This window comes from Papaver somniferum, chromosome 9 (assembly GCF_003573695.1).
Source record: "Papaver somniferum cultivar HN1 chromosome 9, ASM357369v1, whole genome shotgun sequence".
Lineage (NCBI taxonomy): Eukaryota > Viridiplantae > Streptophyta > Magnoliopsida > Ranunculales > Papaveraceae > Papaver > Papaver somniferum.
The window spans coordinates 65,748,767-65,762,614 of record NC_039366.1 but is presented as its reverse complement, the minus strand read 5'-3'; the positions used below and the strand labels follow the sequence as shown (position 1 = coordinate 65,762,614).

At 35.2% G+C, this 13,848-nt stretch overlaps 1 long non-coding RNA gene across 2 annotated transcripts; it reads left to right on the top strand.

Moving 5' to 3' along the window:
- The first annotated feature begins 1,093 nt into the window (after positions 1-1,093).
- Positions 1,094-3,667, top strand: LOC113310402. 2 transcript variants are annotated; one of them, XR_003341128.1, is made up of 2 exons: positions 1,094-2,876; positions 3,048-3,667. It is a non-coding gene; the product is annotated as an uncharacterized LOC113310402 (long non-coding RNA). The 2 variants fall into 2 exon arrangements; XR_003341127.1 differs by having other exon boundaries at positions 3,017-3,667.
- The last annotated feature ends 10,181 nt before the right edge of the window (positions 3,668-13,848 follow it).

The window sequence follows — 13,848 nt, the reverse complement described above, 5'->3', positions numbered from 1 at the left end:
CATCCACAGTGGGCGAGTATAACTAAAAATTTGGGCTGAGTTTGTAACGCAGTGGGACGGAGTAAAGATCATATCCCAGATCAAGACCAAATCCCAGACCATATTTGGTCGAGACCAAATCCCAAATCCTAATATAGTCGGGCGTAAATTTGAATTACGCTTGTTGGTGGGCGTAAATTTAAAGTACGTTTGTTAACGAACGTAAATTTGGTATCCGTTTGTTAGACGGGCGTAATTAAATTTTACGTTTGAGACGGACGTAACTGAAATGTACGTTTCATGGGGCGTGAAGGAAAAATCCGCCCGAAGCCAGGCGTTGATTTAAACTCCGTCCCACTCAGGCGTACACCAAAACTCCGTCACAGTCAGGCGTACACCAAAACTCCGTCCCACCCACGGACATAGATTTTACGTCCATTCATTTTGTATTACGCCTGACCATAATCAGACGGACATTTGTACAACAAAACTTTTTTATTCATTTTGTATTACGCCTGATCATTAGAACCTACAGAGAAATGAGTGAAACCCATTTGATTACTATTAGAGATCTCATTCGTTTCATGTTAATTACCCATAAAGCTTTGCCCAAACCTCATTCAGTATTAAAAACAATTCCAAGTATAGAAAGTTTAAATCTTTTGCTGCACAAATGGCTCTCTCACTCAAGCGTGAAATTTTGTTACGCCACATTTATCATCAGGCGTACAACAAAACTCCGTCCCACTCAGGCGTATGCCAAAAATCCGTCTCACTCAGACGTACACCAAAAGTCCGTCCTACTCAGGCGTGATTTAGAAACCCGTCCCACATCAAACGTAATTTATATTTACGCCTGTCGTCAGGCGTAAATTTAACGTACGCCCGTCTCAAACGTAATTTATATGTCCGCCCAGAAATCAAACGTAACTGGATTATCCGCCCGTTTTCACGCGGTGATTTATTTTACGCTCGATCAAATTTAATCTTCGTCCCGTAGCGTCACACTGCAGACTAAACTATTTTTTGGTCGTTTTTTTTGGTCTTTAATCTTTGGTTATACTCGCACCACTGCAGTTGCTCTCAGTGGTCTTATCTCAAAACCATTCGCAAAAGAAAGTCATTTTCTCTTCTCCTTTCTCTTTCTTCTTCTCCGTTCTTCTTCTCTGTTCTTCCTGTACGAGTCGAGTAATGGAATTGAGATCGGGTTAGATAGATATTGACTGATGAAATTATTCAGATGGTGAAGGAGGTGTTGTCGATGTAATTTAGGGAGGAAGAGATTAAAGATTTTTAGGATTTCTTTTGCGGTGATTAAACAGAGAAAAGCTGAATTAGGGTTTACAAGTCTGAGTAATGTTTTGAGGATTTATAAGATGAAATAGAATTATTGTTAGATGAAGAAACATGGGTAAAGGTTTAATTGAAGTTCTAAAGATGATTCCATTGCAGATCGAAGAATTATGATTTCTTATAGAACTGATATAAAGTTGATTTAATGATGTATGAGAAGAATTGGGGGCTGGGTTTTGTTGATTGAGGAACACAATCAAGTTAATTAGATGTGATGGAATTGTTTTGAGGAAGAATTGAAGAATTAAGGATTTCAATTTAAGGTGATTGCATGTGAATATTAGGGTTCCTGAGTTCAGAATTGCTTTTTACTGTCAATATATCTATTTTAAGGTGAACTTACTTTGGACTTGATGTGGAGTATGCAAAGTGTACAAGGGTTTTCTTGGTTCTTCATGAATCTTTGTTACTCACTTCGTGTAAGGTCAAATGGCACTAGCTAGTTGTACAAGGAAATTGGGAGTTGTGTCTGTGTATATACTGGTTCTCGACAACTTTAAAAATATTGTTTCCCGAGATTATATAGCTCTGTGACTATTTGGTCGATGGCCAATATGACGCCGGTAGATGAGAACATCCTACCCAATTTATTTTATACTACCGTGTTAGTATGGTACCCAATTTGTTTTATATGATCATCGTTAGTATGATACTCAATTTATTTTATATGATCATCTGAAACATGTTATCTATTTATTTTGTCGTGCCATTTGTTGTTTGGACAATAGTTATAGTTTGGACTAGGTTGGATTGGGAACTGTTATTTGTTACTGAAGTGGTGGTGGTGTGGACAGTAGAAGGTGTGAAATTGCAGGCTAAGGGGATGGTTTGGACAAAAGTAGGTTGTAGTTGTATCTGCTCAGCTGCGAATCTGTTGAAGTCTCTGCAATGAATCTGCAGAGATGAGTATTCATTTGTCACTTACTCGCTGAGTTTTTCATTGGAGCAGGACATGAAGAAGATGATAGAGTTGCTGTTGGAAATTGAAGTTAGGGTTCATGGAGGAAATAGAGGAATTTGAAGGTTATTGGTCCTGATTGTATGGAAATACAGGGGAACTAGTATTGATGTGAGTTACATGAAGAAGAATGTTGTGTAGTGGTGCAGATGAATGTGAAATGGAGATATGTTTGAAGTTTTAGTTTTGAGTAATGGTGGTGTTGTATGGATGTTGGCTACATGGAGCTGTGTTGGTTGCAGTTGCAATTGGGTTGTGCTCTGAGTATGCAATTACAAATGACATGAAGTTGGGATTGTTATGATTGAATTGGAATCAATCATTTGAATAGCATTTAAACTCTTGAACTGTCCCTGATACTCTTCAAGAACAAAATCTAGTTTAGACTCTAATGAAGATAGATATTGTGTTAATGTTAATGAGAAGAATAATGGGTTTTTGAAGAGAAGAGAAGCTTTGGTTTCTGAGGTTTCTTTAGTTTCTTCATCAATTCTTATGGGGAGTTTTCCAAGTGATGGATTAGCTGTTTTAAAACAAGGACTTTTAGCTGGAAGAGTTCCTGGTTTATCCGATCCTGACGAACAAGGTTGGTTTTTCAACAAGCTTGGTCTTGTCAATTCATGTTCTGTAATTGCAATATTGAACACTAAAATTAGTTAAAGAGTCCACTTGTGTGCCCTTTGGTGTTTTTTTGCATCTTTGTGAATGTATGTAACATATATGTAGGTGCCACTTAATATGAAAAGAAATTGCTCAGACAGGTTAAGGACATATAGAAGGCCAGATGCGAAATCAGGAGGGTGTGGTGTAGGATGAAGTCCAATCATTCCATACACATTTTCGGTTCCTCAAGGTTGGGAAGAGGTAACCAATTTAGTAACATTCAATTTCAATTAAAAACAATTTGGATTCTACCAAATGAAGTTTTCAGTCTCAGCTGGGTCAACCTAGTACATTTACAGACTTGTGGTTCCTAATGATTTTGTTTCGGTTGACACCTGGAGAGGTGTAACTCGAACTACTGCAATGAAGTTTTGTTCGATTAACTGGCAGCCTAGCTATGATGCATTCTTGGGCTATTCTGGCGCTGCAGTAGCCTAGTTTGATGAAAATGATATTAAAAGCTGTGAACATTGAGGAAATTTGTCTTAAATATTCCAAAATTTATTTGGGTTCCTTATTGGAAGGTTTGGCAATGTAAGTTCCAGTATCAATTGCAGATCTTGGGGGGACATGAATCGATTTGAGATTTGCAAGTTCTCAGGCAGGGCGCTTATTTGTCATTGTTGCACCAGTTCTTAGTTTTTTGAATAACATTGTAAATGGATTTGACAGTGTTGGTATTATTTACGTGGTCTATCAATCATTTTTTAGGTACCCGATTTATTTATGCGATCCAGCAGTTAAGATACCAGATTTATTTAGTTAGTCTACCAGTAAAGGTACCCCGAATTATTTACGTAGTCCATCAGCAAGGCTACCTCGGTTATTTCTGCGGTCCATCAGTAAGGCTACCTCGGTTATTGGGTTTAGTTGACTCACCTGGTCGGGCGAGTCCAACTCTACCGTTTTTGTATGCTTTTTACAGAGTTTTGCAACTACTGAACCTTTCCACAGAATAGTAATTTCTGTGAGGTTCGCTCAATAAAGTATGTGAAATTTGGGCCCGAATCTCCACTGATCCAAAATCCGCACCCACCATTTACCCATGACCCAAGCTAATATTTTTACAGTCTAACCTCTAACCTCCTCGATAATTGAATAACCAGGTGAAATAAATAATTTTTCTCGATCCCCACATGGATAAAAGGACTGACTGAATAACCTCACTAAATGCGTTAATGAATTAAAAAAAATATACAATATATAAATAAACGGATAATCACTAAACGGAATGCATTAATGCATCAATGAAAATATAAACGGATAATCACTAAATTCATACAAAAAATATACAATATATAAATAAATCAAAATACTTTATCCAATCAACAATGCTCGTGTAAGAAGTAATTTTTTTTCGAAAAATAAATCTAAAGCTGATTGTTTTTTACTTCCGCCTAATTTAAAATGCAACACATCCTTAAATATTTTTTTGCAATGCACGTATAACTTTTAGGATTTTTTTGTCGTATTATAGCAATTTACTTTTTCTTATGGTGCTTATTGTTTAAAATGTCTCTCTTGATGACACATTTGATGTGACACTATTATCATCTAGTTCATGATCATTTTCATAATTTATTACCGACTCGATATTTTTTCGTCCCTAGCTTATTTCGTAACCACAACAATATTCTTGTTAAGATAGTTCAAAAAATATGACATCAGTTAATTATTAGTATCTTCTTCTAATTTATCAATTTCTGGATCATAAACATTAAAATTAAATATGTAAGAATTAAAATTACTCTCTCTCTCTCTCTATATATATATATATTCATTCTATAAACAAATAACCTCGTTAAACGAATATATCTTTCCTGTCCCAGGTGTATTTATTTATCGAGGTTAAATCATATACCATTACTCAATTTTCTTATGTATGGAAGCTTTATCGAGAAGCATAACTAAGGAGGAAGATGGACGCTAGGTCCATAGAGTTAAGATAACTATAGCTAACCCATCTACCTCTCATTTGTTTTTCGCTAACGACTGCCTTATAGCATTAGAGCGAGACCTAAAGAAGCTAGACAATTAGAAAACATCATTGAACACTTTATTAAATCTTCTGGCCGAGCAATAAACGTCGCTTGCGATTGCATTTAGTCCTAACGTCCCCGGGCATGTTAAGTCTGAAATCACTAATATACTTTACTATTGCTTAGAAGAATAGCTCTCCAAGAAAAGTACCTCGGAGTCCCGCTATTGCTTCAAAAATGTAAGATCAACTCTTTTACCATTTACTTGATAAATTAATATACAGATAATCCATTTCGAATTCCAAGTTTCTCAACTCCCCGGGTAAAACTATATTGAATCAAAATGTTGTATGAGCTCCAGCTACTCACTATATGTCAGTTTTACGCATGCCTAGGAAATTAACTGACAAGATGAATGTAATATAAATAAATTTTTGGTGGGGCAAATAAGAACATGATATAGGTTTGTGTTAGAGCACTGCTCGGTCAAACTCGCAAGTTTTGTAAGTGTAAGCTTGTTGTCAATATTATATATACAAAATTATTATTGATTTCTAGTCTGCTAAAGTCAAGTCTCAGACTAGGATTAAAGTATGGTAGTTGAGTATCATATATCAATGATTAACCCTCGAAGATTGAAGCCTGAAGATCAAACGAAAACATTCGGAGAACTTCTTCGAAAAATAGGTATGTGAAGACTGAACCATCCTATTTACTCACAAAATTTACCATTCTATCTTTATAAGACTATGCCATATGATTTTAGTAGATTTTATATTGCAAAGAAGAAATTTCGAGTTAAGCTTGTCTTGTGAAACATCTTGAAATATGATTCAAGCAATGGATGTTCATGGACCATTAGAAATCTTAGTTAAGAACAATATATTTTTCATGAAATGTTTTGTTTTTCATATCTATTGCGATTACGAATGTTTCAAATAACTTAAAGGAGTTTTCAGAACTACTGAGATTCTGGATGCAGGATACGTAAGCATACCCAGTACGCGTACCCTAGACATCCGAGTTTCAGATTGGGGGTTTCGTATAAAGGGGGAGGTATGCACCCAATAGGCGTACCCTGGGGGACTGAGTTCGTGAATGCCTTAGGGTATGCAAACCCAGTACGCGTATCCCAACTCCCTGAATTCGCGGACTGGTCCGTAGGTACGTGTAGCTCTACACATACCTACCCAGTACGAATTAAGCAGATGCTCATATACAATTTTCACAAATATTTTTAGCATTGTTATACAACTCTCATAAACACTTCTAAGACAACTTTGATCACCAAAATACTTTGTGTTTGTGAACCATGGTTTAAGTCTTGAGTGTCATTGAACACGATTATGCTTATACATTGATATGACATATTTTTCATGAACTATCATTGCACACGGTTCCAATATCCTGGACCATAGTGTATATTCTTCTATGTGATTTCAAGAAAAACTTCTCACATGCTTACGTGAATTCTTAATAAGAATTTCATCTAAAATGAGAAAGTGTTTACTTGAATCTCAAGTTATCTTAGCTTGAATTCAAAGCTACCTACACTCTTGAAAGTCTATAAATAGACAGACTTAAACAACTGGGAAATTTAATTCCTGAAACTTATGCGTCCTAGTTGTATGCTAGATTCATCTTCTATTATCCCAGGTTTCCTATAAGTTATATTTACGACTTAGAGATTTCACTTAGGGATTCATCAAGCCAGATCCGACTATCTTTACCTTGATAGTTCGTGTAACTTGATCTTCTTATTTCTGATCGTCGAGGTTTTAGTCAATCTCCAATCAGGAACTACAAAGATACAAATGGAAAAGTTCTCTTCGTCCCAGACTTTGTGCTTCCTCAAGATAGATATCTAAAACTCTTCTTTATTGATCGGTTTTGTTTGTTTTTGAGAGGTGGTTAATAATCCAGGCTTCTCAATTAACTGAGTGTTCCGGATTTGTGAGGCTTGCTAGCTTTGTCTATTGCAAACAAATTTCTAAGCCTTGATCTAAAGAGAATCCCAATAGCTTATCTGTTAGAGACTGTTAGATCAATGCTCAGTTGAAGCCACAAGTTTTGATATATCTCAATCTTGTTGTCAATGTTAGATGATCAAAACTATATCTTGATTTCTAGTTTACTAAGTCAACTCTCGAACTAGGTAAGAATTTGGTAGTTGAGTATCAGACATTACCCTCAAAAGACTGAAGATCGATGAAGACATTTGAAGAACTTCTTTAATCAGGTATGTGAAGACTAAACCATTCTATTTTACTCACTATCTTACCATTCTATCATATGAGATTATGTCTTCTGACTTCTAGTTGATTTATTGCAAAGAAGGAATTTCAAGTCAAGCTTTTCTTGTTAAATATCTCGAAGTATGATTCAAGCATAGATGTTCAAACGTCCTTAATAATATTAATTCGAAACAATTTCTTGTTCAAGAATTAATTTGTGGATTAATTGAAAATTTCCCATGTAAATGATTTTATCAGTTGGGAATGTTTCAAACATCATAATAGAGAAGTTCAGAACTTATGATATTTCGGCTCAGGGTAGGTTGGCGAACTAGTTCGCAAACCATAAATATCCGAGTTTAAGAATACAAGGAAGGTTGCAATTGAATTTGCAAACCGTAAGTTCAGTTGGGGACAATTCACAAACCCGGTTCACGAACTGTGGTGATCTGAAGTTTCAAGTTGGTGTAAAATGCTAGAAGTTGGCGAACCCGATTCACGAACCCTAGCCATCTGAGTACTCGAGCCGAGTAGGGTTGGCAAAACCCGTTTCACGAACCGTAGCACCCTGACCCGTGAACTTTCCTTACGGTTCACGAACCGCTTCATCAACAGTCCCATTAGAATTTAGCAGATGCTTAAAGACTTATTTTTTAAAATATGTTTAGCATTGCTATGATTTTCTTAAACACCTCTAAGACTTCATTGATCACTAAAACATTTATGTATGGCATCATGATTAAATTCTTAAGTGTTTAAATGAACATCAAATTGCTTACATTTCATAAGGCATATTTGCCAAACAGAACGGTCATTATACACGGTTCCGTAACCAGACCATAACGTATATTCTTCTATTGTATTTTCAAGATTAATTCTCACATGCTTACTTGAAACCCTAACTAGTTATAGTTTTATCTAAACATCAAAAGTGTTTGCTTGATTCTCAAGTTATCTTAGCTTGAATTCTAAGCAACCCTCAGTCTTGAAAAACTATAAATAGAGATACTTTTTGAACTGATAAATTCAATCCTTGACATTTTGTGTCCTAGTTGATAGCTAGAGTCATCATCTATTGACCTAGGTTTCCTCTGAGAAACATAATTAGGTCTACGACTAAAGACTTCGCTTTGGGGATTCGTGAAGCCAGGTCCGACTATATTTATCTTGATATTTCGTATATTCTGATCTTGTTTTTTTGTTACCGAGGTTCTAGTAATCTCTTTCAGACAAGATAGATAGAAATTGAAAAGTTCGATTCGTCTCAGACTTTGTGATTCCTCAAGATAAGTATCTTAAAACTAGTATTAATTGATAAGTTGAAGATTGTTCTTGAGAGGTGGTAAAGAATCCAGGCTTTTCATCTAAGAGAGTGTAAGTGTTTCGATTTAGGAGGTTTGCTAGCTTTGTCTATTGCAAACAGATTTCCAAGCTTTATTTTTGATCTAAATGGAAATCAAATAGGCTTATCCGTTAGGGGCAGATTTATATCAAAAGTCTTCACTTAGGTTAAAGAAAATCTATGGTTGTAAAGGACGTCAGTTAAGGGAATCAATTGCGTAGAACCTTGCAAGGTTCAAGAGACGTAAGGAGCGCGAATGTAACTAAATCGCTTGGTGGGTGGATTCGGTCTCAACTACACTCCATTCTGAAGTCTGATAGTAGGCTAGTGACTTAGCGGCTTAATACATTTTAGTGTTCAAATCTGGACGAGGTCCCGAGGTTTTTCTACATTTGCGGTTTCCTCGTTAACAAAACTTCTGGTGTCTTGTTTTTTTCCTTTTCTGCAGTATATTGTTTATCTTTATAATAGGATTTACGCAAGTAGTACGTATTCAATCTTAGTATATACATCTATATAATTTTGATCGATTACGAGAGTTGTTTCTTGTAGAATTCTTATCTTGAAAGATAGATAACAAGTTTACTACTTGGAAGAATTCCGATTTGATTATTTAGATACGACTAGATTGATGGATATTGATTTTTGAGATCGTCCAAGTACTCTTCTTAACAATCAGGTTCAAGGACTCCTTAGTATATACGTAATGATTGCAAAGAGATAGAAATATAAACTCTACATACATATTATCAAGAATCATTAAGGTGGTCTGCTTGTATTTGAATAAGGTTTTATCCATACAAGCTGCCGAACAAAAAATTTGGTGGTGTGCTTGGTACCCAGATTGTTATTAGAAGTTTTCATTTAGGTTGAAACAACTCTCAGGTTGTAAAGGACATATCTAATAGAACCAATTGCATAGAGCCTTGCGAGGTTCAAGAGACTAAGGAGCATGACTGTAGCTGAATTGCTTGGAGGATTAATTCGATCTCAACTACATTTCACTGCGAATTATGATAGTAGGCTAGTGTCCGTTGTGGCTTAATATAGTTCGATGTTCAAATATGAAAGTGGTCCAGGTTTTTTTGCAGGTGCGTATTTCCTCGTCAACAACACTCATGGTGTCTTGTGTTTTTCCTTTTCCGTATTATATTATTTTATCTTCAGGTTTGGTTTGACTACTTATGTCTCTTGGATATCGCAAGACCTTACACTTGATTCCCCTAGATGGCGTCCTTTACAGGCCTACGAGTGCTTCAGCCTAAGTGAAGACTTCTTAACTAATCATCCCCTAACAAATATCCTATTGATTTTCCTTTAGATATTTTTTAATTAAGGTAATGGGAATCTGTTTGGTTATGAGGGATCTTCAAGGTAAAGAAGATATCAAGCAAACCTTGAAAATTAGGACAACTTACTCTCTTCAAAAGGTTATAGATATGCCTAATCGACTTTACCTCACAAGAAGTATCTCAACAAACCAAAGAAGAGTTTAGATATCTACTTTGTGGAATCCCAAAGTCTGAGAGGTAGAATACTTTGTGATCTCTATTTATCTTGTTCTTGATCTGTAATCTATGATCTAAAATAATCAATAAGGACCAGATCCGGATATCAAGAATTGTCATGTAAAAGATAGTCTGAACGAGCTTCACGAATCCCTTAGTGAAGACTTTAAAAGTCGTAATTTTATATAGTTTCACGAGGAAACCTAGGTTTTCCGAGGACGACTCTAGCCGCAACTAGGACTCAGAAGTTCCATGATTGAAATTCTAGTATGCAAAGAGTCCTCTGCAGGATTGAGATTTTAGTATGCAGGATTGAAATTCTAGTATGAATAGGGGTAGCTAACTAACAAAAAAAAAAGAGTTCGTTAACTTATTTCTATGTTCACGAATTACTTTGAAACCAAGCAAGATTAACTTCTATGTATAGAATGATCAAGTAAGCAAGTGCGAAGTTTTCCTTAAATTACAAAAAAGAATGTGCAACCGCATATTAGTCGAAATAAGCGTTGTGCACCAATTGGTTAGCACAAGCACAATGGTTAAGTTGTTCGTGCACTTTTAAACATAAGATGTACTTCTAGTAACTCACAAGACTAAAACATCTCGTGAACTATAAAAAACCTTTCGTGAATACTTTGTCGTTAAGGAGTTCAGGAATCCTTTGTATTGATAGATTCACGAACTCTACCAGTTCGTGTACTTAAGGTACAAAAGGTATCCAAGAACCTCTTAAAATCAATTAGTTCGCGAACTGACCAAATCAGTTCGTGTACTGGAGAATAAAAAAGTATCCAGTAACATCTCAAAATCACAGTTTGCGAATAGACAAATCAGTTAATGTACGCGAATTAATTAGAATATAATTCACCAAGTCTTATTATTTATAAGTTCCAAGTTCGCGTACTGAGCAAATAATTTTTTTATCACAAATATTAACTTGGTGACTCATTTTGAACTTAATACACAATTTTGATATGTCGAACAATAATGTAGGCTTATATGTTAGAGGAAAATTGGTACCAAAAGTCTTCACTTAGGCTGAAGCAACTCTTAGACTGTAAAGGACGCCAACTAAGATAATCAATTTCGTAGAGCCTTGCGAGATTCAAGAGAAGTAAGGAGAGCGATTGTAACTGAATCGCTTGGAAGGTGGATTCGGTCTCAACTATATTCCAGTCCGAAGTTTGATGGTGGGATAGTGTCTTTAGCGGCTTAATACGATTTGGTGTTCAAATCTGGATGAGGTCCCGAGGTTTTTCTGCTATTTTGGTTTCCTCGTTAACAAAACTTCTGGTGTCTCGTGTTTTTCCTTTTTCTCATTATATTGTTATCTTTATAATATGATTTACACAAGTAGTACATAATTAATTCTAGTAGATACGCCCATATTTATTATGATCGATTCTGAGACTCTTTCTTATATAATTCGTATCTTGAAAGATAGATAATAAGTTTCACACTTGGCAGAATTCCGATTGGATTATTTGGATACGATTAGATTGATCTTGGAGATCGATTTTTGAGATCGTTCCAAGTACTCTTCTTAACAATAGGTTTGTCCATAAATATATTGTCAAGGATCATTAAGTTGGTGGTGTACTTGAGAATTCTATCTTAAGATCACATATTTTATTGTCTAGACTTTCTGATTGAGAAGAGATAGAGATATAAATTCTATATACATATATTGTCAAAGATCATTAAGTTGATCTACTCGCAATTGCGTTAGGTTTGTCCATACATGTTGTTGAATGAAAAAGTTGGTGGTGCACTTGGCACCCTCTCCTTTTCAAATTTCACATAGCATTATGTAACACTTAATCAACAATTGATCCAAACACATGAATCTTAAAAAGTTCATAGCATTCATCATGACTAAATTCTCCGCCATTGACTTTAACAAATTTGGTACGCGTCAGAGTTTTCTGAATATACAGATGAATAATAAGTTAATATGATTTTGATTAATTAAAACTGAGTCGTTTAAAATGATTTAAAGGTTTTTAAGATACTCACTCGTTCTTTGATGAAAAATCCATGATGATCTTGGTTATCTATCTATAAATTTTCTGTATAATTTCTCACATCATTCTTAATGATGAAAATACTAATTTCAAGGTTCTTTCTGGTTCTTAAATTTTCATTACCGTCTAACAGTCACAAACCTTTGAAACACATTATCTCATAACTAAAGACTAGTTAGGTTGTTACCCCCATATTTGCAACTGATATCCAAACTCGATTAAGACCAACTTCTTCTTCTCAGGGAAGCGAACACGATGCATTTCGAATGAGAGGTGTAGAGCAAGTGTGAGGTGAATTGTTTGCGAGATTATATATTTATAGAGGATTAGTTTTTGACTATTGGATGATAAAACACAAATTGACATAGATAATATCAGGCAATAAAATCTCTATCGAGCGACCAAAACTTTACTGTTCCATAGAGACTATACCTCTATGTTAAAACTGAAAAAATTATCATTTTTCCCATTAAGTTTGCCATTTAACCTTACCCCTACTGGGTAGATATAGGATTTACATCATGCATAGGAGCTGTCCTTAGGTAATTAAAGATAAAAATTACATTTGTTCTACACAATATTAGGTAATTAGAAAATCAATGATGATTCATCAGGTTTTTGTTGTTTCTTTTTCCAGATTTCTAAACTTAATTTGCGTGATCTAAAATATGAATCTTGTAAAGAAATGGTAAAACAATGTGTAGAAGAGTATATGGAGATGTGATTTGAGAGTGAAATTAGGGCTTAATATGAAAATGGATAAACAAAGTGGTTGGCAATATGGCTGTAGGTGTTAGAGCATTGCTCGGTCAAACTCGCATGCGTTTCTATCTCAAGAATGTTTGTCAATGTTAGTGATCAAAACTATAAGTCTTGATTTCTAGCCTATTTGTAGATGTCTCGGACTAGGACATAGATAGTGTAGTTGAGCTTAAATATCTCGACGTTCATCTCTTAAAGACAAAGAACTACTATGGGGAGCTTGTGGAACTTCTTCGACAAAAGGTATGTGGAGACTTGAACTTATCTATCACTTGGAAAGTCTATTTATACCATATCCTATATTGAGACATAAATCGTGTTACGGTATAGTTTTCTCCATACACATTTGAGATTTCGAGCTGAGTATATCTCGCTTACATATTTCTCGAAATATGTGTTGGTAAGCTTTCGCTTCGACCAAGTTCATCTTATATCATGAGAAAATTTCCGAGCAACATCTTACATGGTTTGTGTGATACAATCATTTGGTGTAAGACTTGAAAGGTTTCAATATCTTGGAAATTGATTTGATCCTAATAGTGTGTGAAAACAACTATTAACATTATAGAAGAATGTTTCAATGATTGAAATAAAGAGTTGATGATGTAACCATGTTTGGATATACGCATATATAGTGTGTTCGCACATTAGTGTATAAGTCCATAAACCGGAAGCCAAGAGTGTGCATATGTGTGTATGCAGAATTGGTGAAGGAGACAGGTTCGAGAATTTCTGCTGAGTTTGGTTTTGGCAAAACTATTAACTAGTCACCTTAAGTATGCGTACCCGTACGCATACTGACGGAAGTTTTTGAACCAAAAATTTCCGCTGAGTTTGGAAACTTTACAAACTCAAAAACCGGTTGCTTAAGTACGCATACCCGTACACATACTTAAGCTGGTTGCTTTGTCAAATCGGTCAAGTCCATGAACTTAAACATTTAAATCATAAGGAATGCAATGTTTGCAAACCGTGGCTATAATGTTCATGATTGATTCAAGTGAATCAAACAGATTTGATTTCAATTGTGTTTTCTAAACAATTGA